The following is a 24392-nucleotide window of genomic DNA, read 5'->3' as shown; positions in this document are numbered from 1 at the left end:
AAATTATAAGTTTGATAAAATTAACTATTGAAATAGATGAAAAATATAAAATAATATAAATGAAATATTTTTAAAAAGATAATAAAAAAATTGAATAAATATTTTAAGAATAAAAGAAAATAAAATATAAAAAATTAGAAGTTAAATATTCAGTTAACAAGATCTAGTAAATATCCTAAAAAAACAAGAAAATAAAATCTTGGAAATATATCGACCATTTGTACGTCGGAAATCGAGTAGCTAAATATTATCTGCATTCAAACAACATATCTAACTCAGATAACTCAGATGAAACATATATTACGTAAGTTGTTACTTTTCCTACAGGTTGTCCCACTAGTTTATTTTAGATCACGGAGTATTAGTTACTTTGTAGTAATATATTTATTTGTTAATATCTTTATTTATCATAAATAATTACTAGTATAATTTATAATTTTCTTTAAAGATGTGCATTAACTTAAAAATAATATTCACAAAAAAACTTAAAAATAAATAATATGAGGGGGATTGGAAAGCATTTGTTTAGCATTATTACTTCTGCTGTCCCATATTGTATTACTTTGGATGATTTGGTTTTGTTTTACAATATTTATCATTTTAAAATATCAATTATTTTTTATAGTATCTATATTTAATAGTACCTCACATAAGTACTTTTTTTTAATTAGGCACCTAACATAAACACTTAAATTTATAATTTAAGTATTTAGTAATACAATATGCTGTTCGATTACATTAGCTAAAAAAAGCATTGAAAAATATTTAGTAATGGGAATGCAAGCTGGGATACTTCACCACTTACATCAACTCGTGTTCTATTACATTAGCTATATAGCATACAATCCAAGCGGTGAGTTCAATTAATTTTATATATTATCACAAAATTGTTGCTAGATGGATAATGTTGTTCATTGAATGTGTAAATGGTAATGGGAACCGATCTTCCATTATGAAAAACGACAAATAATTTTCCAATTGATTTTTATATTATGAAGAACAATTCAAGCATTTGTTGCATGATAAATACGATATGTAGTATATAGATAAAATAGATAAGAATAAGAGGTGATCAAAAGAGGCAAGAGTCGTGCGGGGTTTAAGAATCAAGAATAAGTCAATGGTAGCAATGAGTCACTATTGACAAAAGAATTTCAATTTGACCAATGAGAAAGCCATATATGACTAACTGTATTTACAAAACATGAATGGCATTTGTATATCACCAACATGGACACATGGTTAAGAACTTTTGGTGTTTTTATTCTTTTAAGATGTGCTGAAAACAAATTAAGCATGTCTTAACCAATCACATTAAGATGCGCTGAAAACAAAGCATGTCTTAACTAATCACATTTGTCAAAAACACAACTAGGCTACTGGCTAGCTTTGTTTTACTGTTTTTTTAGTTATACATTAACGAGCAAATGGTCAACAAAGAAGAAGAAAAATGGACGGAAACAACTACTCTTTTTTTTTTTTTTTTATGAATTCTTCACAAGAAAAAGGGAATCATTCATGATTGTAAATACATGCGATGCAATAAATTACCCTTGCACTTAACCTCTAAATTCTATTGCATGCTAAAAGTAAATATTTTCATATTATTTAATAATATTTCTTAACAATTAATTGACCAAATTTGGCCCATGAATTTTGCCTAACCTTCTCGGTGTCAGTGCATGAACGGATAATATGCATTTTGGTGAATGGCAAAACATCGCATGAATAAGCTAACAATGAAATTCATCAACTTACATCACGATAAACACTAAATCAGCAACCTCATATTTGTCATTATTTGTAAATATTTTTGACTTCCAATCAATGTATATATTTACAAATCAAGTTTCAGACTGTACGATTATACATCATTAACAATATGTATTTCAAAAAAATTATAAGAAATATTTGGAATAATGATATTTGCAAGATTTCAAGGCAGCACGAAGAGTGCAAGTTAAATAATGTATTTTATAAGTTTGACTCTTGAATTAATTTTAATAATAATAATAATAATAAAGTTTATCAAATCTTGTACTTAAAAAAATGCAACAAATAAAAAAAAGATAACATTGCAAATTAGATTAAAAAAAAAAAGGAATCTCACTTGTACTCTTCGTATAATTAGCAGAAATTCATTGCAAATTATTAATTACTCTATTTTTTAATTTAGGAGTGAGACCAACCAAAATTTATAATTTTAAATAAATTTTAGCTTACAATAGAGAGTGTTAAAAAAATATTACTAAGCATTCCTCTAAACTATATTTACTATGCTTATTTATTTTTAATCATTCAAAAAAATATTATCTATAAATCTTGTAAATGTATATATCCTACAAGCTCTTAGACTATAATTTGATATACGTAAGTTAAATGAAACGATAGTTTAGGGATATTATTTTCCTTCAAATTTTGAAGTTAGTTAAAGCTTGAAAAGCGTTGTAGAAAGAATTTATTGATTTATATTTGAAGAGGCAAGAAAAAGAATACTTAAATTGATTGTCTAAACAATAAAACTTTTTTAATAGTGTAGATCATGATTCTTGTGAAACTATGTGAGTGAAAACTTTAATCTTGTGTTTGAACTAGAAATTTTAAATTTTAAGGAATTTAAGATGTTTAAAATTTAAATTGTTTTAATTTTAATTTCCTTCATTTTAAATATTTTATTTGGATAAATCAATTCAGATTTCTTCAATTTTAAATTCTTTGTTTGGATAGGGCAATTCAATTTCCTCTATATGTAAAATTTTAATTTTATATTTTAAATAGATGAAATTTTAATACTAAACTTTATAGAAAACAAACACAATCAAATTTTGAAATATTAATTAAAAAATATTTTTCAATTTTTAATAATTTAAAAATATAAAATATTGATAATTTTAACAAATATTGTTTTATTTGACCACAGCCAGTGATGTCTTTAAACCGACATCAACCAAGTTTATTTTTCGATCGATATTAAATATGGTTTTTTTTTGTCAAAGTATGTTGAAAATATTTGTCAACTGATATTAGTCGAGACTATTTTTCGGCTAACATTGGTTGAGTCTATTTTTCAATCAATGTTGGATAGGTTTTTTTTTATCAACAATAGCTAGGGTTTTTTTGGCCGACACCGGCTAGGGTCTTTTCGAACGACATTGACCAAGACTATTTTTAGCCAACGTCAACCTAAAAAATACTAACAGGCGTTGAAAAAAATCTATCAAATATCGGCTAAAAAATAGCTTAGTCGATGCCGACCAATAGAAACTACCCGATGTCGGCTGAAAAATATCATTGGTCAATGTTGATTGAGAAATCCCTATTCGAAGTTGGCTAAAAAATAGTCCTGACCAATGTTGAAAAAAAAACCTACCTAACATCGACTATAAAATAGCCTTGGCTGATGTTGGTTAAAAAATAGCTCTGATCGATGTCGACCGAAAAAATTCTAGTGGATGTCGACTGTAAGAACCTAGTCAATGTCGACTAAAAATAGTCATACCCTATGTCAGTAAAAAATACTTAGCCGGTGTTAGCAGAAAAAACCCTAGCCAACATCAACCAAAAAACCTAGCTAACGTGGTTAAGAAATAGCTCTGACCGTTGTCTGTTAGAAAACCCTAGTCGATGTTGGAAAAAAAATCCTAACTGATGTTGACTAAGAAAATCTAGTTGACATAAGTCAAAACACCCTAGCTAACATCGGCTGAAAAATAACCCTAGCCGATATTGGCTAAAAAATAGCTTGGCTGATGTTGGCTGGAAAAACCTGGTTAACATCGGCTGAAAAATCCTAGCAGGTGTTTACTCAAAAGTTAGTCATGACCGATGTCAGTAGAAAAAATCTAGCCAATGTCGGCCAAACAAATCATTGGTCAACATCAATTGAAAAAACTTGGATGACAACCGCCAAAAAAATTCTTGGCCGACGTTAGCAAAAAATTCCTATGACTAACGTGAGATACAAAATAACCCTAACCAACATCATCTTAAAACAATCTTAGCCGACATCGACAAAAGATAACTTTGGTTAACATCATACAAAAAAATTCTGACCGAAAAAATCTCAGCCAACGTCAGCGAAAAACAACTTATGTCGATGTTGGCCGTAAAAACTTTGGTCACCTGTAGTTGTGAGTGTTGAGTGAGAAAGAGTCAAAAGCAAGAACATGAGTTAAAGTGAACATCTCTAAAAAAAGAATTTCAAATAATATATTTTTTGAGAGAATTTGAAATTTCATTGTTTTAGTCCATCAAAATGATTCATAAAAATACTAAAAATTAAATATCCTTTCAAATATTTTATCTAGACAAACTATTTTATTATGAATCATTTTAAATTATTTGAAAAAATAAATTTCCCTGCTGAATTAATCCATCCAAACACAATATAATACTTATCAAGGACAAAAAATAATTTTGTGTTGTGAGATGTACCAGTATAACATCCAATATTTGTCATGAAATTTAACTTAAAATTACAATATATTTATCTAGTATTTTAGTTTGTGCATCACAAGGGATCAATATTTATTTTACATAATTAAAATTCATAATAAATACATTTTTTAAGCATGATAAATACATATTTTAAATATAAATTATATTATAGTTAAAATTTACAATAAATATATTCATCTCTTTCGTTCATTGGTTTTTGATAATGGTGTGCACTAGCATATATAGCACTACTTAGTAAATTCTAAACATTGGTTTTTGATTATAATAACATCCTTTCATTGTCTTTGTTATTACTTTTTTTAAATTGCAAGGGTAAACAACTTCATTTTTCTAGCATATAGCATTTTTGTGTGTGTATAATAACAAAAATGAAAATTAAACCTAAATTTTCATGAAATTATCTCAATTTTCATCACTAGACTGGCGTTAATGAGTTCTAACACATAGCACTGGTGTGTCTTTAATAGAATAACGTGATTCAGTGTTATATGTCCATCCTATAATTTCTATTGCATTGATTTAACAAAAAAAAATATAGAAATCTAAATGTCATTGTGTTGAAAATGACACGAAAACATTTTTAGATATTATATATGTGTTTTGTGAATTTTGAAGGTGCCGAAATTAATTATCCATTGGGTTAATAAAATATATTAACATGCTATTAAGAGGTGATGTAATAACCATTGTTTTTTTTTATTGTTCGCGAGAATCGTATCATAATAAGAATAACTTTACATTTATTATTATTTTTAATCATATATGCTATATAATGTCAGAATAAACACACTAGTAGCACCCCATCCAAAAGTTATATATTTAGCTGTATTGCACGAATATTTTATTTAAATAAATTTAATTAATTAAGGACGAAGTATTTGTAGGACCTAAGTTTCAATGAACGGGTAATATGCATTTTGGTGACTGGGAAAACATCGCATGAATCAGCAATTAATGGAATTCATCAACTTACATCATGATAAAGACTATATCAACAACCTCATATCTGTCATTATGTGAGTTTCTGAATTCCAATCAATGCATGTTTTCACAAATTAAGTTTCAGACGCTATGATCCTTACATCATTCGCTATTTTTCAACATGTTTATAAAAATATTTAGAATAACGCTATTTGCAACATGATTTTATATAAAAAAACATACATACTCTTGTCTTGACAAATAGTTTATAGAGTGCACTAATAGTCTAATATGCCTATAAAAAAATAATAGAGTAAATTCATATAACACGTCGATCGAGTAGGTGAAAATATATTATCCTTTTTTTGACAAGGAAGATATATTATCCTGTAAAGTGTAGATTATTGTCCCCTTTAAAGTGTGGCTTTAAACTTTCATCTATACATATACATTGTAAATTTAAATATTTAGTTTTAAAAATAAAAATACTTTTAAAATTTACCTTTTTTTATGAAATCACGTAGCATGTTCATTAAACATTTAATATATTTTTATTTTTCATTCTTCACTAACATCACTACATAAATTTAGTTAATCCTAGTTTAAATTTGAATTAAAATTAAATTTTAAATCATAATGCACTATATTAAAAGTTAATAAATATATTTTTTCAAGACACCCAAATTTAGTCTATTAAATTTCAAATACAATCAATAAGATTTAATAATCTTAATTTTACCTTAAAAAATCTTAATTTAAATTTTAAAATGTCAATTTATCATATCATATTAAACTAATAAACAGAAAGTTGATGTCTCTTAGTTCTAATAATTTATTTTCATAATTTATTTATCAATTTCTGTACTTTTATAACTTTATTTTATTTTCATAAAAAATAGATTATTTATTTAACAACGAAGACATCTCTTATTATAATTTTTATGCAAATTTTTAATCATTATTTAATAATAATAAAAATTTAACACACATTTTTAGATTTTACTTATATCAAAAACTCATAATTTACAGAAAACTTATTAATGATCAATAAACAAGTTTTTATTATGCAATTTAACAATGAAGATATCTTTTGTTATAATTTTATTATGCAATTTTTTAATCATTATTTAATAACAAAATTTTTTTTAACACACATTTTTGGATTTTACTTAAATTAAAAACCATAATTTTCAGAAAACTTATTGATGATCAATAAACAAGTTTCTGGAAGTATATTAGTGTACGCGCGTGCGCATATAATATCTTGAACATCAAATCAGATACTACACCAATACAATTATGATTTAATTGGTGAGACTAATTTTTAAATTAGAACCATTACTAATGAACAATCTAATTTGTTTAACTCAAGAGTTGGATCTGATTTATAAAACATTGTGTAAGAACAACAATAAAGAAATCACTAAACAAAGAAATGGGACAAATTCCAAAAGTAGAGCTGGTGTAATCACATTGGAATCAGCTTCAATTATCTATGGTCACATTCATCCAATAGAAAAGTACAGCTAGTAAATAGAAAAATAAAAAAGGTCAAGAGGCCTATAATAATGGCCTCCATTTGAAAAGCTAGCTTGCTTAGCTAGCACTAACAGTATTACTAGTGAGTAGTACCTTTGTTCCTTGTTGGTTGTGCAATGCAAGAGGCAAAGCTTCAAAATTTCAAATCAATTGAGGAGTCACCACCACCCAATTCAATTCATTTCACTGCTTACATGGGCCAAAAGAAATTTAGTGTATGTTTTGTTTGTAATTAAAATTATTGTCACGTGAGTTTTAATATAAATTTAATGGATAAAAATAATAAAAATTATGGTTCATTAATAAAATTATTTTTGTGTCAAGACTATTTTTTGAATTGCTCTATGTAGAGAGAAAAAGAAAAGCTAAAAAATGATGTTTGTTGATTTGATGCAGTTGGGGGACACCCCTTGGGGAGGGCCCCACGTAGTAGGGCAGGAACAAACGCCAAAGGCAGCTAGCATTTAGTGAGGAGTCCCTTACAAGGACAACACTAAAATAATGGGCAGATTTCATTTTTGTAGGGTGGGATCTTTGTGGGCCCCCACTCGATTAGGACCATCTGTCCCTTTGTTACCGGCAGCTTCCCAAAACACGTGAATCTGATTCCCACTCATCCCCCCTTAAATTCTAATCTTAAGATTGATCACCTTTTAAGTGATCAATTAAATAAACCATTTGAGCAAAGTTTTATACCGCGGTATCGGTAGCAACTGACTTGGGTTTAGTAGAAAAGACTAGTCTTGGATAATATAACAAATTAAAGTTTGAATTCTTGTTAAAAGAGATGTTCACGTTTAATATTAGATTATATGTTGAATAAGATTGTTTTAAAAGAAGATAATTGTGAAGACTAAAAAAAAAGTTGGGCTGATTATTGATATTTCTTCATGTTCCTTGATATTGCGAATAAATATGATCACAATTATGATTGTGTTACCGTTGTAAACACTCCTTATAACCTTGGTGTTGCCTCAAAATTGTGGTTATGAATATTTTTTCAAAACTTGCAGTTGAACTTCATCAACAACTTTAATTTCAATTTATCTACTAGTTTGATAATTTAATTTCAATTTTGATTTGGTATGGAAGTTGTTCTTGCCATCGTTTAACTGTTTGTTATCAAGTAATCAAAAGAATAATATGAATGGTTTTTCAATATTTTTTTAATGATGTAATAATATATGATTAAATGATATTATAAAATAACTTTACTGTTTGACCAAAATAAGCTCCTAGTAGTTACTAGAATGAACCAATTGCTTTAATGAGATTTGATTCTACTAAATTATAATGAAATTTGGTTGGAATAAAGTGAATATAATTATTAATATGAGAACTTATGCAATCTTAGTTATTTTTTAAAAAAATTGTTTTATTAACTATTATCATTGTAATGCATTCTGTTGTTGCACATGAATATGAGCATTTTATATCCTTCACAAATGGACACGTTTATTTAAAAAATACTAACATTGATGGACAAATTGTTTAATTATCACAGTTACCTAGTGGAGTAGGACTTATCACCGGAATAATTATAAAAAAAGGAGAGAAAATAAAATAAAGAAGGGTAAATAGTCACTTTTATTCTTAAATGTGTAATTCGTTGATAAATATGTTCTCGAAAGATAAAAATACAAAATTTAGTACCCGAAAGTGTATAAAGTTCGACAAATATATTATGCTGTTAACTTCCGTCCGTTACCATTAATAAAATAGCTTAGGTGACACAAAGGGACAAATTTGTTACTAAAATGATTGTCAACGTGATCATCTCTAATTGTGAGCATAGGGACATATTTGTCATATAATATTTTTTTTTACTTTTAGTTTTCCCTATGCGTTGATGCGTCTCTTAAAGATGAAAATACAAAATTTAGTTCTGAAAAATATAAAAGGTGATACAAATATATTCAAACGTTAATAGTAGATTGCGCCTAATTATTATAATTTAAAAAAATTTATAATAATTGTGACAATTCTTTTTTTAACAAACTCGTAAATTTAACTGAGTCTAAAAGAAGAAAAAAATACTCATTTTATAAACTATAAATAACTTTTTTAGACTATCATGCTTGATGAAAGGTTCAAGAAAAAATGCTTGTTGTAAAGCATTATAATTAAATTAGACCCATGAATAATTTTTAGGGAAAATTGTAATTGTAATGACACTCTTAATTTGTCAAAAATACTCACCTCCTTTGGAATTATTTTTTTTAAGGTTATGATTTTTTAAATGATTAGTCAATAAAAAATAATTGTGTATGATTTTAAAAAAATAATTTTAAAATCAACAAACTTTTATTATTATAATTTGTAATTTGATGTCATTGTATATATTAATAGACATTCATATTTTATTATGAAAAATTTATAAAAAAAATAATTAAATAAATAGTGTTAGATTAAATAAAAATAATGATTTTCTTATTGTTTTACAATAAGTTTTTTCCAGTATTGATAGCATTTATTCAAGAATTAACAACAAAAGAATTGATTTTTTTTAGTTGAAGAAAAGTAAGAAGAATTTGTCAAAGTAATAAAAATTCACTTCCATTGGTAATATTTTATGTATATCTCAACTGTTGATGAAGTTTTAAATTATATAATGGAAACCGACACTTACCAATGTGATATAGTTCTTCCAAAATTTTGTTGCAATCATTATAATTTTTTCAAAACTATAATAAGTAGTCATAATATATTATTAACGTCCTGATATATTTGTCGCATTTTATACACTTCGGGGACAAAATTTTTGTATTTTCATCCTTTAAGGACGCATCTGTCAGCATAGTAGGAATAAGGAAAGTAAAAAAAATATTATATGATAAATATGTCTCTACGCTGACAATTAGAGATAATTACGTTGACAATCATTCCAGTGACAAATTCGTCCCTCTGTACCATGTAAACTATTTTATTAACGGTGACGGACAAAAGTTAACGTCCAGATATATTTGTCGCACTTTTTACACTTTCAGAAACTAAATTTTGTATTTTTATTTTAGAGGGACACATTTGTTAGTGAATTATACATTCACAGACAAAAATAATTATTTACCCGATAAAAAATTAGAAAGAATGCTTCTACCTAGGATTCTAGGCAAAAGTAGTGAGAACATTTTACCTAATCAAGAAATGATTAACTTTGGATATGCTTTTATATATTAATTAATATTTTTTTATCTTAAAAAACATCTATTGTAATGCAGACTTCAGAGTTCAGACACTAGTGAACGTGATCTGTGGTACGAAAATATCGTTCTTATTTCTTCTATGCTTCCTTGGCCTGCATTTGATTGCAATTTAAATCATTGAATAATTTTAGCATTTATTAAAATTATTATTTTTCAATTTATATTATATAATTCATTGACAACCCATATCATCGTTGAGAATGACATTTGTTCTTCTCTCTTTGAAATTGTCTGTGCCACCCACCTATGTATGGATCATACTCCGCTCCATGAAATTGACTATTTTTTGCTTTTTTCAATTATGGATTGTGGAGGTATTCAATTGGGTCACCTCTCAACCCTATGCTTAGACAACTATTTTTTTGACTAATTATTTATTTATTTTGCAATGGATATGGTGACACCCAAAAATGTATGATCTATAAAATTTTCTATTTCCCATCAATTTGCCGTGTTGAATTTGATTGCCCATTAGGAATCTTGTTATGTTAGATATCATATTCTTGGTGGTGATTGTTTCCATCCCCCCTCACATATTTTTATTGTACTTTGAAATCGAGAGGTCATTGTCTTACTATGTCATATGCTTGTCTTCTAATTGCTTACAAAGTGAGTACTAAAATATAACAGTAATAAAAGAATTGCTTTTGGAGCTATTTGTTATTATTGATTTTATTTTAGGGAAAGATTGTAACCAAGGTCACCGGCATCTTGCAACCATGAATATTGGCCTACAAGCTACAATGTACACAGGAGATCCAAATGGTTGAGTCACTAACACAGTCAACGATGATCACCACATCATTTTTTGTTTATTTTATTGACTCTTTTATGTTTAAAGGGGGGTAATGAGTTCAAATTCCATTTTATGATCATATTATTCCTATTAAGATTCATCCACTTTTAAATTCCATTCTTGAATTGTTTTTCAACCATAGACACCACATTAGGCGTCTACTTAAAGCAGTTTTGAGCCATCATATACGGACCGCAAAATTGGTTTCAATGAACTTTTATTTTGATATCATTTTAAAACAGTTTATAGGAGTTACTTATTTGAGAAAATTATAAATGATTTGACTTGAGCATGATGGAAACATTTGGCTCAAGTTTAAAATTATAATAATGAACAGTTTTAGTTGATTGGGAGAATTAAAATGTAACTTGCAATTGAGAAGGACGTTGTTTTTAATCAATTATAAACCTACCAAAAAAATCAATTATAGGCATAATCCTTTTTTAGTGCATCCACATTGATGAATGTGTGTAGGACTCTTTGCATATTATCACAAGGTTTTAATTTGATGGTGATGGTGATGGAGTAATGTAGGAATATATGATTAATTTAAAATACCAATTTATATATAATTGACCTCTTTGTCGATTAAAGAAATGGGTAACCCTGTTTAAAATGATGTCTTTGAAGATAATTGTGATCTGTCAAACTAGCTAGGGGATTTTCAATTTCATGTATTTTTGAGTTTGTCAAACGGCATATCTCATAAAGGGTGTTCTGGTTGAGTGGTGCAATGCACATTGGAAATTTGGAATACCCCCTACTACTTTTTTTCCCAAGCTTTGAAAATGCCTTTACGCAAATCATCAAACATTCAACCAATCAAAGACACACCCCCTTATCAATGTGACTGAGTAATAATATTATTGCCCAAGGGAAAAAGGCAAACCAACAAACACTAAACCACAGTGCCCCATGTCTCCCTTTTGAGACAAAGACGTGTGAATAAACTAACCCACTTTCATTGCTTTGGTCCCTCTTCTTGTGCATAGAATCACACATCCATTTTATGTGGGGTCAAAACCTTTTTTTTCTTCTTTCTTCCCACCTTCTCCATCTCCTCCTCCTCCCAATGATACTCATTTTGATGTAAATTACTCATTAAAACATGTCTTTATCTATCCACTCACAGGAATAGTTAATTATGGATTGGAAAAATCAAGGGCAGGTTCCAATTAATCCATGGGTCACGTACACCCTACGCACCTGTTCTCCAATTAGGACAATGATACTTAACCCAATGGATATAAAAATATTAATATAAATTCTCAAGGGGCTAAGGAGATATAGGCAAGCCTTGTAAGTATCTAGACCCAGGCCATGTTGCTTTCTTTAATTATCTTGCTCAAGAATGTGTATGTAGACGTGTTAGACTTGGTGCAAAAGGGTTAGAAATGTGTGTCACATAAGTTGTCCATATCGGTGATATACATATTCCAAATTTTCAGTTGGGGGTTGGGTGGGCCTGCTCCAAGTATTGGGATAGTACAAAGCATAGAATATGGATCTAAATAAAGAAAGCATGAGGGGGTTCCATGATGCCGAACCTAACTTTCTTCCCTTGTGAAAGGGGGCACTCATGTACTACTTCATCATCATAGAATTGATTTTGTTGCTTCCTTTTGTTCTATCCTAACACATGTTTTCTTCTTTTAAAGAAGAGGGCCCCACTACTAATACTACTACTCTCCCATATCACAAGTCACTTAAAAGAAGAAAAAGATAAAATAAAATGATAACACCTAGGGTAAGATAGAATAAAATTGAAATGAAGCTGGCTCCCAAAGAGGCATGCCCAATTCTCTCTTCATACATGACAATTGTGAATCTCAAAGTCTAAAGGTGCCAGTGAAAGGCATTTAGAAATCCAAAGAATGAAATTCTTGGTTTTCATTTTTCAATCACCAATGACATGTTGCTATTGAGGTCTGCCTAACTTTTAAAAATAATATTTATTTCTGAAATTAATGTGGATGGTCATACTCAACAGCCATTATCTAAGGTTAATTCTCTTTCCTTTTAAGCCAATGTGAGAAAGGTTTCTGTTTCCCTTTTTATTCCTTTTCTTTATAAAATGTTAAGAAAATTAATCCCCTCTCTCTCTCTCTCTCTCTCTCTCTCTCTCTCTATATATATATATATATATATATATATTAGTACCTTTTATCTTTCTTGCATTATTTGATTCTCATTTCACTTTGTAAAGGATAATGGGGTGATATGTATATAATTTTAAAAAAGAACATGTGGGTCAAGATAGGCAATTAAGAATCCATAAAAGAAAGGGGCATAAACCATTCACCTAGAAATCAATAATCATATTTCACATAATGAAAAATTTCTTTACTAGGGAATTTGAATGACCTGCCATGAGGCTACTTTACAAGGATGGATTTGGTGCGATAGGTGGAGTGAGGCTAAAGATAAGGACATTATTTATTGCATTTTTGAATGAAGGAAGCCCGGCCTCTCCCACTATGGATGAAACATGGAAAAGAGAAACTAAAGGAACATGAGAATAAAAAGGAGGAACATTGTTAACTATTGTTTTCCTCTCACCTTTGGACATATTGGTGTGTGCTAGTGTAAATATCACCCCCCCCCCCCCTCCCCCCAAATAAAAATAATATCCATGTGCCAACACCACCTAGGCTTACTCATCCCATTAATCGTTTCTTGGAGTTTGTGGTCACAACCCCAACTCCCCCCATCTTGGGTAAAATCATTATGCCTTTGCCATCCTCCCTTTCTTTTCAGTGGGGACTTTGTCTAAAAGTGTTATTAATAGGTCCTTCTTGTCTACATTAGCCACTCTAAAAAACTTTGGTTGTGATATGTGGGCACTCATTATATCTAGTGTCATATAGATAGGATTTTCTATGTGGATGGATAGTGTGTAGTGGGATGGGATTGGAATAACCATGTCATAAAATATTTGATCTCCAATCAAGAGCAAGGTTGACATAGATATGTACTATGTAACCCTCTTTCCCACTTTTTTTTAAAAAAAATTATATATTGTAAAAGTTTTTTTTTCCCCTCTATCCCTTTTTCTTTTTGAAAGTCGTACATTGAGTCATTAGCTAGAGAATTGAGATTGGCATCACAGAGAATCGACCAGCTATCACTTTTGGACCGAATATATAAGGGGAAAAATATTTGGTATTTATCATCAATATGGGAGTGCATCATATTGTGCTGTCCACAATTCTTCTTGTGAAAGAGGAAGATCAGGCCCACACTCATAATGGACCGTAAATTTTTGTTGTTGGAATTGACACTCCATTTTGATATAACTCTGGCAGATTCCCATTGTGGGTTTTCTACAATCACTCAAGCTTCTGTTTTTCTTTTTCAGGAATAAAAAGAAACAAAACAAAAGATAAAACCAGAACTAAGGCATGAGTTTTTTTTTTTTTTTTACATTATTCTAGTCAAATGGAAGGTATACCATCAGTTTTACCTTTTCCCACTCCCATTCTTTTTAAAGAAGGATTATAGTGTTTTCACACTTAAGAATTGTCCCCTTCAATGTTCTTTCCACTATTAGCATGTCCAATCAATTCATAATTCAGTATTTTAGTGGAGGATCAATGGAAAGATCAAAAGATTGCATCAAATGCAAAATCACCATCTATTCATCCATTCAAATCAGAATTGGATGGAAGGCATATACTATTCTCAGTGGCTGTAGTCTAAAATGGTAACAACATGTTTCATGTTCCAATTCTATCTTAACAACATTATGGAAGTAGACTCTTATCAATTTTGATCTTGGTAATATTTGTTCTTTTTCTTCTTTAGTTGGCACTAGTGGGGGTGGTGCCCTACAACACAGGATAGATAGTATGTCACAATTATGTTATATAGTAACATAGTAACTCAAGGACTAACACACTTCATCTTGGAATTGTCTTCTAAGCTATTCCCATTGTATTTTCATTTTTAAATTGCCATATCACTTCACTTTTTTCACTCACCACCCATAATTGAGGGTCTTATCTACTCATCTACCCACTTTCCTCTTGAAGCTTCTAATGATTAGGGGTGAGTATATGTGTTTAGGTATCTGGGTCAATCCGTTAAGCCCGTGGATTGAACGGGTTACAAACCTTTTTTTTTTTTACAAACTTGTATAATTATAAGTAATACTTGAGTTTGGTTCGTTAAGTCTATAGACTTAAAAGATTTTATACGCGGACTTGCGAATAGCTTGTATAAGACAAAATGATTTTTAAAATAAAAATTATACAGATTGAGTATTTGAGTTGAGAGTTGAGACTTACTTCAAAACCTCCCCTTCCAAACCCTCACTTTGCTGGGTGTCTCCTTCCCCACGACCTTCACTTTGTTGCGAGACCCGCAACATCCCTTTCTCTTCCTCGGCTTGCCCGCGACCTATCTACCCCGACCAACATCGCACGAGAATGTCACTTCCTCCTCCTTAGCTCGCGCGCGCTACCCCTCTCTACGTGTCACACCTCTCTCTTGCATGTTGCACCTCCCTACGTTGCCACACCTCTCTTGCTTGTGGTCGTGTCAAACAACCAAACACATATTTTTATCTTTTTTAATTATTAATTGAATCCATAGATCATTCCGTTTATCCATGAGCTTGACAGATTGGATACGAACCTAAAAAAAGTCCATTTATTTCGTGGAACAAATTTACCCGATCTGCTTAAAACACAGGTTTCACGGGTCGGGTCTTAAACGGACCGGACTGGTCCATACACCCATCCCTACTAATGATACTGTACAACCTAAAATTGTTATTTTATTGTACTTGTGAAAAACACAAATAGGGCCATATTGAACAAAAGGAGGACAGGTGTGGAAATAAATGTGTGTTGGGCCTTAGTGACACTAGGATCCACTTGAATGGCAATAACAATCTGACCTATTTGATGAAGCAATGTGTCTGTTTTAATAATATCTGACTCTTTAAGGCTTATAATGGAATAACAGATACTGACTTCACAGCTTAGACTTGTCCCCACCTTGTCATCACACAACAAAATTTGCAAGATGAGGTTAACACTTCCCATGTGCTTATGATTCATTGATGTTATACGGGTATCATATTCATATCCCTGAAATTAATAATGACCCACATTAAATTAAATGGACACAATAATTTATTATTGTCACATACTGACAAGGAGTATTTTAAAGGCTAGAAAGTAGAAAGCTCTTTCTAATTCTACCGTCCAAAATATAGATTGAAGGAAAAAAAAAGTTCTTAATTGAGAAAATTGTGGATGAGATGGAAATTAATTTCTCCCCACTAACTCTAATTCAAGATGATAATGAATTTGATTGAGTGCTAGCTAATTAACATGATGTTACAAGATATTCTTGAATATATTTTATATTAAAATTTAAAAGATCATCCTAAATAATCAAGTGATTGAGCTCAACTAATTAATGTATTAAAGTTAAGGTTAAATTGTTTGAATATTATTTAAGTTTGATTTTTAGCAAAAGTAATTATTGTTCAGATTTTACTTATCGAATTTTGAATTAATTAAATTTTTTTTCCTAATTAAATTGGAGGATTAAGATAAAAATAAAATAATCCTAAATAATAATGCACCTTAAAATGATGAGTGATGATGAGAAAAAAAACGTAGTAGAATACAAAAGTCGGTGTTCAATTAGTGATGCACAATCACAAATCGTGGTGATGTTGAAATAGACTACCCTTGTTTGAGAGCAGTGTGTTAACTTAAAAACGAAAACATGGATATGCATGTGAAGCAGAAAAGTGTGTGCCACAAACATATATAATGCACACGTCAATACAAACAGACAGGAGATAACGTCGAAATGAGTGTCTTTTAGTTACGGATCCTAGTGGTTTGCATGCTTTGAAACTTGAAAATGACTTGTAGTATATGAATAGGGCCACCAGATAATTAATGCATTAAGTGTAATCCTTGAAAAGTGATTTTTGATACTATTTCATTTTCATTCTTACTGTTTTAATACTATATTTGAGATTATTAGAAGGAAAACCCCCACTGTTTTAGTCAGTCTTTAAATAAGTATCTGAGAATGTAATTTATTAATTATATTAGTCTATAATTCAAAAGAATATGTTACTTAAATGATAATATTGATATATATATATATATATATATTTATGGATTAAAATAACAGTAAATTATTAAGTTGTTAAGCTTATTAAACTTATGAAATAATTGAAAATTTCAAATTTTTATTTATATTTTCAATTTTAAAGACTAATATGATAGTGTGTCAGACATTCACAAATAAACCAAAAACAGTGGTTTCATTACTAAAAAAAATGATTTTTGTAGATAATGACTATGCCTTGTCTATGAATTTTTTGAAATTGAAAAGTTTATAAGATAGTGTACTGAGTGATATCAGTGAAAGCAAAAATTCTATTCCCATTGAAAAATCTGGGGCTAATATTAATCACATTATTTATTTTTGTTTGAGAGGGAGAAAAAGAATTTAAAGGCCCTTAACCGATAACAGTTGATAGGATTTTAATTGAACAACATTAATATTGAGGGGCCAGTGAGGTGCATGCAAGAAAAGTCAGGGAAAGAAAGAAAAGAACCACTTGGATTTGTTATGGGAAAATCAAAGTGTGAAGTGGAAGCTTGTTTTTGTCTTAATAACTATTGTGAAAGCACTCTGCACGTGTAGTACCTGACGTTTTCATCAGAGGAAGAAGTTAGCTGTACCCATTTATCACCATTCAATCAGACATTTTAATATCTAATTTGCACTTGAAGCTTTTAAGAATAAAAATAGTCAATTTATAATTTTTAGCTGGGGTCAGAGATATTATTTATGAGAATTTGGAAATGTAAGAGATAGGACCCTGAAATAGATATTCCAACCTTCAAGTAGTTCACAAGTTATAAATGCTATCAAAATAATTTGATTAGAAAGTCACTGGAATTAGGTACATGAGCATATATATATATATATATATATATAAAAGAAGAATACACTCAATTTTTAGTGACCCATAACCTTTAGTTGTTTTTTTTTTTTTTAAAAATTATATACTTGTTGTCTAGTAAAATGATCTTAAGAGACAAATCATAGTACCCTAGTATAGATTTGCTGTGTAGGATGAGATAGGTATCTATCTATGTGACCATTTGATGAGGTCCACTTTGGAAAGTAAGGATTACTATTACTTGGTGATAGTGTAGAAGCATTCAAAATATATTTATATGTGTGGGGTACAAATTAGACACATCAAAATTCAGAACCTAACTGATAACTTCGGCAAGTATAATATACCTCAATTGATGGCTAAGGATTTAATTTCCAAATACGTTTGCTCCACTGAATCGTAGGTCAATTTATATGTTGAATTGGGTGTGTGAATCATTACCTGAAATGAGAAAAAAGGGTTCAAATAAATAATAAAATTACAACGATGGACATTGATGCAGATCTAAAAATGTATATGATAAGCTTTAAAAAATAAAAATAAAAATAAATAAAATAGGAGGGAATAAAGAAGCTCCTTTATTCTCTGAAGTGTATCATATCGCATCAGGATACAAATTGGAAGAATTTGAATGACCACAAATCCACCAAAGCATAGAGAACATGCAGAAGTCCCTGGTTTAGAAACAATTCATAAAAACTGGATTCGCGTGCAATAATTTCTTGTCAATCAATGTTCCAAATATAATATTCCAAGTGGAACCTCATGCAGTAATATTCTGTGACTCTTTAAGTTGATGTTGCTCCTTTAAGCATTAGTCTCTTTTCCAATTCATGCAAAGCAAAGGAAAAGTAAACCAAAAAGAAAAAAAAAATCATCATTTAATTTGAATACGTCACGTGCTAATGGCCATCTTTCTTAAGTGTGTCACAAAAGTGGCTAATATTAGTCCCAAAGATGCTGTAACAACACTTGTTCATGTTATGTTATAGGATTCTTGTAAATATATATATACTTATGCAACTTGCATAAGCTTAGTAGATGAAGTGGGGTTGATTTCTTGACATATTCATAAGAACCACTTCAACTCTTATGTGCAAAATCATTCAAATGTATCATACGTTAGAAGTTCTTACAAAAATCTTTTATCCGTGAAGTGGTTAGACCAACTTGCCATTAGCCCTTTGCATCTTTTAAAAGCAATTGTTGTCTATCGTTTTGGTTGCATGTTAAGGATGAATATCATTATTGAATCCTTATGTCGAAATCCCAAGTTTGGATTCATTGAATGGACTCGTTTTTTCATCTATTCCATTATTCAGGGAAGAATGCGATTAACAAGGAATTCATTATTTAGAGGGACCATTATTCAGCTCAAACATTCTAAAATGTAGTTATGGTCAAAGATCACAATTCATAACAGAATAATCAAAAGCTTTAATATAATTACTTTTCACAATAACTAAACTTATAGTTAGGCAATAGAGATCTTGAACAGAAGATTTCAATTGTGTAATTCAAAATTTCTAACAATCTGTTTTAAGGCATGTTATAGATGAAAGCCATTACACTTTTACATCATAACATTACATATAGTGTTTTAACACCTGTGATGTAAAGCAGAGATATCAAAAAATTATTAGATAATCCGGATTATTACATATCTATGGTCTCGACTTTACCAATATCTATGTGACACATAATTAAATTTTTTTAATTTACAAGGAATAATTAATAATTTCTATGATATATGAGGTTCAATGTTAGGAAACCATACCAATCTTTTGATTGTGGTAAAGACTAGTACATTGATTAGGGTTGGCCATGGGCATGGATTCCCCACTTGGTTTATAGGGGAAGGAACTAAAGAAGACTACTATACTATGATAAAAATAATTTGATGGTTGAGCAAGTCAGCAGACCAAAAAAAATCCTCGAAAATGAGAGAAAATGGTGCAACAATGTCAACCATTATAAGCAAGAAAAAGTGGCTGAGGTAGCTAGGGCCAATTGGAGGAAGAGATGTGACAATGAAGTCCAAAGTAAGAAAGCTCTACAGCATGTTCAACCCACACCATTTGGACCAATAAAAACACACCATTAATCATGATGCTTTTACATTGTCCATCCATAGAATACAATACTATAATCCTCTCTATCTTCCCCACCTCCAAAATCACATAAAAAAAGTAAGCAATTTTTCATTTGGGAAGAGTTTCATTCCAGGCCACTAGTGCTTGTAAATAGTTCTTTTAATATTCCAGAGACTGAGAACATGCTTTCCAACCACTAACCACAAAACATGTCCATTGCATGTGTATAGAGATAATGCGATATTTCTGTTGGATCAAAAGTAGCTTCAGAATGTGCATAAACAGTAGCATCCATTCATTTTAGATCATAACATAAAGGTGCAGCTTGAAAATCTTGTTTTGTTGATACAGGCTGTTCTGTTACATGCTCCTGTCAAAATGGCCTTAATGGCTGGCCCATGGACCACATTCTGTATTGAGAACTCTACTTAAACAGTACAAATAATCAAATCATATGAAGGGTTGGCATTGGTGATTACAGAAGTGTGCTTTATTTCAATTATTTACTTTTGATGATTTTATTTATTTATTTCTGTTTTCACTATATATTTAGGCTCCAACCTTGAGCCAGCATGAACAGCACCCAAGAAAATTAATTCCCCTAAATGTATCAAATTAATAATTAATAATTGATATTAATTAATATTCATATTAATATTGATACGAGGAATGCATCCTTAAAACTGCTTAAGATCTAGGACATGCTTGTTTTTTAATTTTAAAACTGTTTTCTGTTCTTAAAAACAAAAGAACAAAGAAAAGTAGTTTTTGAAAAATGTTTTAAAAAATAATCTCTCTTCAATTTTTATTTTTTATTTTTTACTTTCAGTTTCTATTACTCATTTTTCCTTGCACTTATATCTTCTTCCCTCACTCCTACTCACTAAAAATTAGTTTTTGTTTAAAATAGTTTTTCAAAACTAAGAAACAAAAACACAATCAGTCACACACCATATCTTAGCTGAAACAAGCCATCGAGATTCTGGACAACAGCAGTACTTTAGAACCGAAAATACATGGCTAGCAATTGTTATATTGAGCGTATTATGTGTTCATGAAGTGTACCTTCATAATCTTTTACTTCCACTTAAAAAAATGTACTTATGGCTTGTTAAATTCTATCACAAGATACCAACCCTTCAAGCTGTAACTATTAATTGGTTAGTGTAAAACATGGCAGCAATTTTCAGTAAAAGTACGCTGATAATCTAATGAACCAAATGCATAATGAAAAAAAAATCACATTGAGATTTCAAAATTTTTGATAAAAAATGGTTCCTACATTCTTACCATACATGTATAATATATGTACTATGGCTTTGAGTTCCCTTCTCAAAGCAATGATTCTAATAAACTTGGATGCTCCAAGTACAATTGCAAATTCAGAGGTTCACTACTCATTGACTTGATAGGGGTTATAAGTGGAGGCTGCTGCCCCGGTTTTGTGTCAGTTGGGATCGACAAGTCTGCTTCCTTGCTTGTACCAGCCTTGGGAAGGGATCAAAAGTAAGCAGTTATCTCCCACCTGCAATCTGTTAGGAGAGGAAAGAAAAAGTTTAAACCTGTTTCAGTCTATATATGCACCAAAGGACAAAAATTCAGCATGAGGGTTACACTTTTCAAATGTATCAAAGAAGTTTACAAACCACCTCCACTTGATTCAAACTAGCAATCTATATGATTATGAACTGAAATTGATGATAAGATATTGGTATGCCAGTGAGCAGATGATTTTATGATCGTGCACACATGCATGACACTTGTTCATACACACAACAAAAAAAGGGATAGTTGCAAATTTACAATAAAAAGAGCACATCATTAAGTAAAAAAAAAAAAAAGGAAAAATTGTATTTCCGGTCTCTCTGTTATGGTTAATGTGCAATTTTGGTTCTCAATAATATATTGCAGCAATTAAATCCCCTTGTTTTTCTAATTAAAAAAAAATTCAAGTCCATCTGTCAATTTGCTATCCATTACTACAAAACTTAGTGACATGGCCAACAATTTACATACGTGAGTGATGCTTTATTGACTTGACATCTTAATGGACATACTGATAACTTCAATCTATTTAAATTACTCAATAAGTCAATATAAATAGGTTAAACATAAAATGATGAATTTAATATGCTTAGTAAAGTGTTTTGCTACATAAGTAAATCATTGGCCATGTGACTAACTTCTGTTATTAATTGGATTAGAGTTAGACTGACACAGAGACCTGCCTTTTCTAATTAGGAAAATTAAGGGATTTGATTGTTTTAAAAATTATTGGGAGACATCACAAAAATCATATGTGACGAGACCAAAAGTGCTACTAAGCCAAAGAAAAACAACGAGAAGATAAAAAAGGAAACAGAAATCTTTGCAGAGCATGATTATACTCGCATTTACCAGGAGGAAGCCCTTTAGAAAGAGATTCTGAGTTTGACAGTTTGATCAGAACTCAAGATCAACCTCTTCCACCTCTGAACTTAGTTTGGTTCATTGTAAGCTTGAATACAAATTTCTCCAATGGAACATTGTCAGCATTGAAGAAGATAACAGCTACTCTCTCCACCATTCCCTAGTAAATGGAAGGTAAGGGATAAAAATTAGCAAACCAAAAGAAAGCAGTTGCAAGGAAAGTTGGATATTACAGGATAGTGTCCGTTTGTACAGGATAGTGGAGCTTCAGTCAACTATTGACTTATTTAAATCTTCTGCAAAAGAATTAGCCTACATCACATATCTTGGAAAAATGACATGTAATTATTTAATGAATCCTCTGCTGAAAACAAATACTGTGAGTTTTTTTTTTTTGGGTACGAAGTGTTTGGATTATATTTTCATTATTGTTTGTATGAGCTGCATATTTGATGTCATATTTATACCTTGAATATATGATCAATCAATGGAGTAAAACTAACTAAGAGGTAACTAGAAGCTAACTTACCACCTAACACTAACTAATTGACACAATTACATTTGACCAAGTGCTAATAATCTAAACATGAACCCCCTGTATGGTACAGAGGAGGAAGAAAAAACTGAGTTATGAATTGAAGAGAAAATAGAAGAAAATGAAAATTGTGAAATTTTGTTTCTAAAAGTCAACTTTTTCTCCCTTTTCTTTTCATTTTATCTTCAACCAAACAAAAGAAAATGCATTGTTATATTTTCTCTCCTCATTCACACATACTAGAATGCTTTATGTTTTAACAAAACATTTCACTCCGCCTAAATTTTAAAGGAAAAGAAAAGCCTGTATATCTCCTATGCAGTCTTATAGAAGATGACATGAAACACAGTTCTCAATAATGATGAAAATGTAATATATCACAACCAGCATTTTTTAATGCAGGTAGTTTCACAGCCTGCATTTGATTCTTTTATAAATAAACATTATAAGTAAAGGCATAGATTCCAAGGTGCTAAATTAGGCATCATAACATATACTTGGTAGTTTGTATAATATTGTTATAAGTTGATACACTGATGATCCAATGGTAAAATAGTCAGTTAGTCAGTAGTCACCAGCTTATACGATAAGCATTTTTTTCCTTCTAAGTAAGGACTTTGTAGATAGGCAAGTGGGGGTGAGAGAAGCTCGAAGTCTGAACCTCCAGATAACTAGAAGCGACTAATTTATAATTTTGAAGTCCTAAATCTCTAACTCTATTAATGGGTATTTTTTACTATAAAGAAAACCTTACATTACTATCTCCAAACAACATGCACAAGATACACTCATTTGGGTTATTTCATGATCATACATGACATTGGTAGTAGCAACCTATATTTGATTTGTTTTATATACCAACTTTTGCATAGAGGGTAGAAGCCCTGAAACAGTAGCATGCATGTAATACCTAAGCTGACGATGGAGAGCCCTTTGAATCACCACATTCATATACCTTCTCCTCTCAAAGGCACCTTTTCCACGCCCACAAAAATGAATTCCAATCAATTTACAATATTTATTTGCCAATAACTACAAAATAGAAAAATAAAATAAAATAAAATAAAATAGAAGTGCAGTCAAAATCATTGTTTTTCATTTTACCACAAACCAAACATCAAAAGACAGGAAGTAAAAAAAAATAAAAATGCATGCAACAACAAACCAACCAGAAGGATAAACCCCTTTGAGAAAAACAACAGCAGTAATAGCCACCTCCAAAAAATTCAACCAAAACCCTAGCTATTTGGCCTGGAAATTTCCACACAGAATCATAGTAACTCCAAACTAACATATCCATATACATAAAATAAAATAAAAATAAAAACTTTAATTGGTTAATTTCAAACCTTGTGGAGTTTGATTCTGTCTTCGCTCCATCATCTTCGTTTCTCCACATTCAAATTCAGTTCCCCACACACTCCAATTGAAGGAAACAAACAAAACAACCCCTTTTCCCCAAAAGACCGTAAAACCTATCAAAAGTACAAATTTG

The 24392-nt window shown here is 30.2% G+C and overlaps 1 long non-coding RNA gene across 10 annotated transcripts; it reads right to left on the bottom strand.

Moving 5' to 3' along the window:
* Window positions 1–18119: 18119 nt before the first annotated feature.
* LOC114422106 lies at window positions 18120–24364 on the bottom strand. Of its 10 annotated transcripts, XR_003668623.1 has the most exons (6): window positions 24247–24348; window positions 24067–24148; window positions 23808–23871; window positions 22596–22658; window positions 22351–22522; window positions 21163–21485 (listed from the first exon to the last, which is right to left on the bottom strand). It is a non-coding gene; the product is annotated as an uncharacterized LOC114422106 (long non-coding RNA). The 10 variants fall into 10 exon arrangements; XR_003668621.1 differs by lacking the exons at window positions 22596–22658; window positions 24067–24148 and adding an exon at window positions 18120–18301 and having other exon boundaries at window positions 21244–21485; window positions 23808–23929; window positions 24247–24327; XR_003668622.1 differs by lacking the exons at window positions 22596–22658; window positions 24067–24148 and adding an exon at window positions 19815–20199 and having other exon boundaries at window positions 21244–21485; window positions 23808–23929; window positions 24247–24327.
* Window positions 24365–24392: the final 28 nt, after the last annotated feature.

The sequence above is a fragment of the Glycine soja genome, chromosome 8, assembly GCF_004193775.1.
Source record: "Glycine soja cultivar W05 chromosome 8, ASM419377v2, whole genome shotgun sequence".
Taxonomy (NCBI): Eukaryota; Viridiplantae; Streptophyta; class Magnoliopsida; order Fabales; family Fabaceae; genus Glycine; species Glycine soja.
This window is presented reverse-complemented; position numbering and strand designations above follow the sequence as displayed.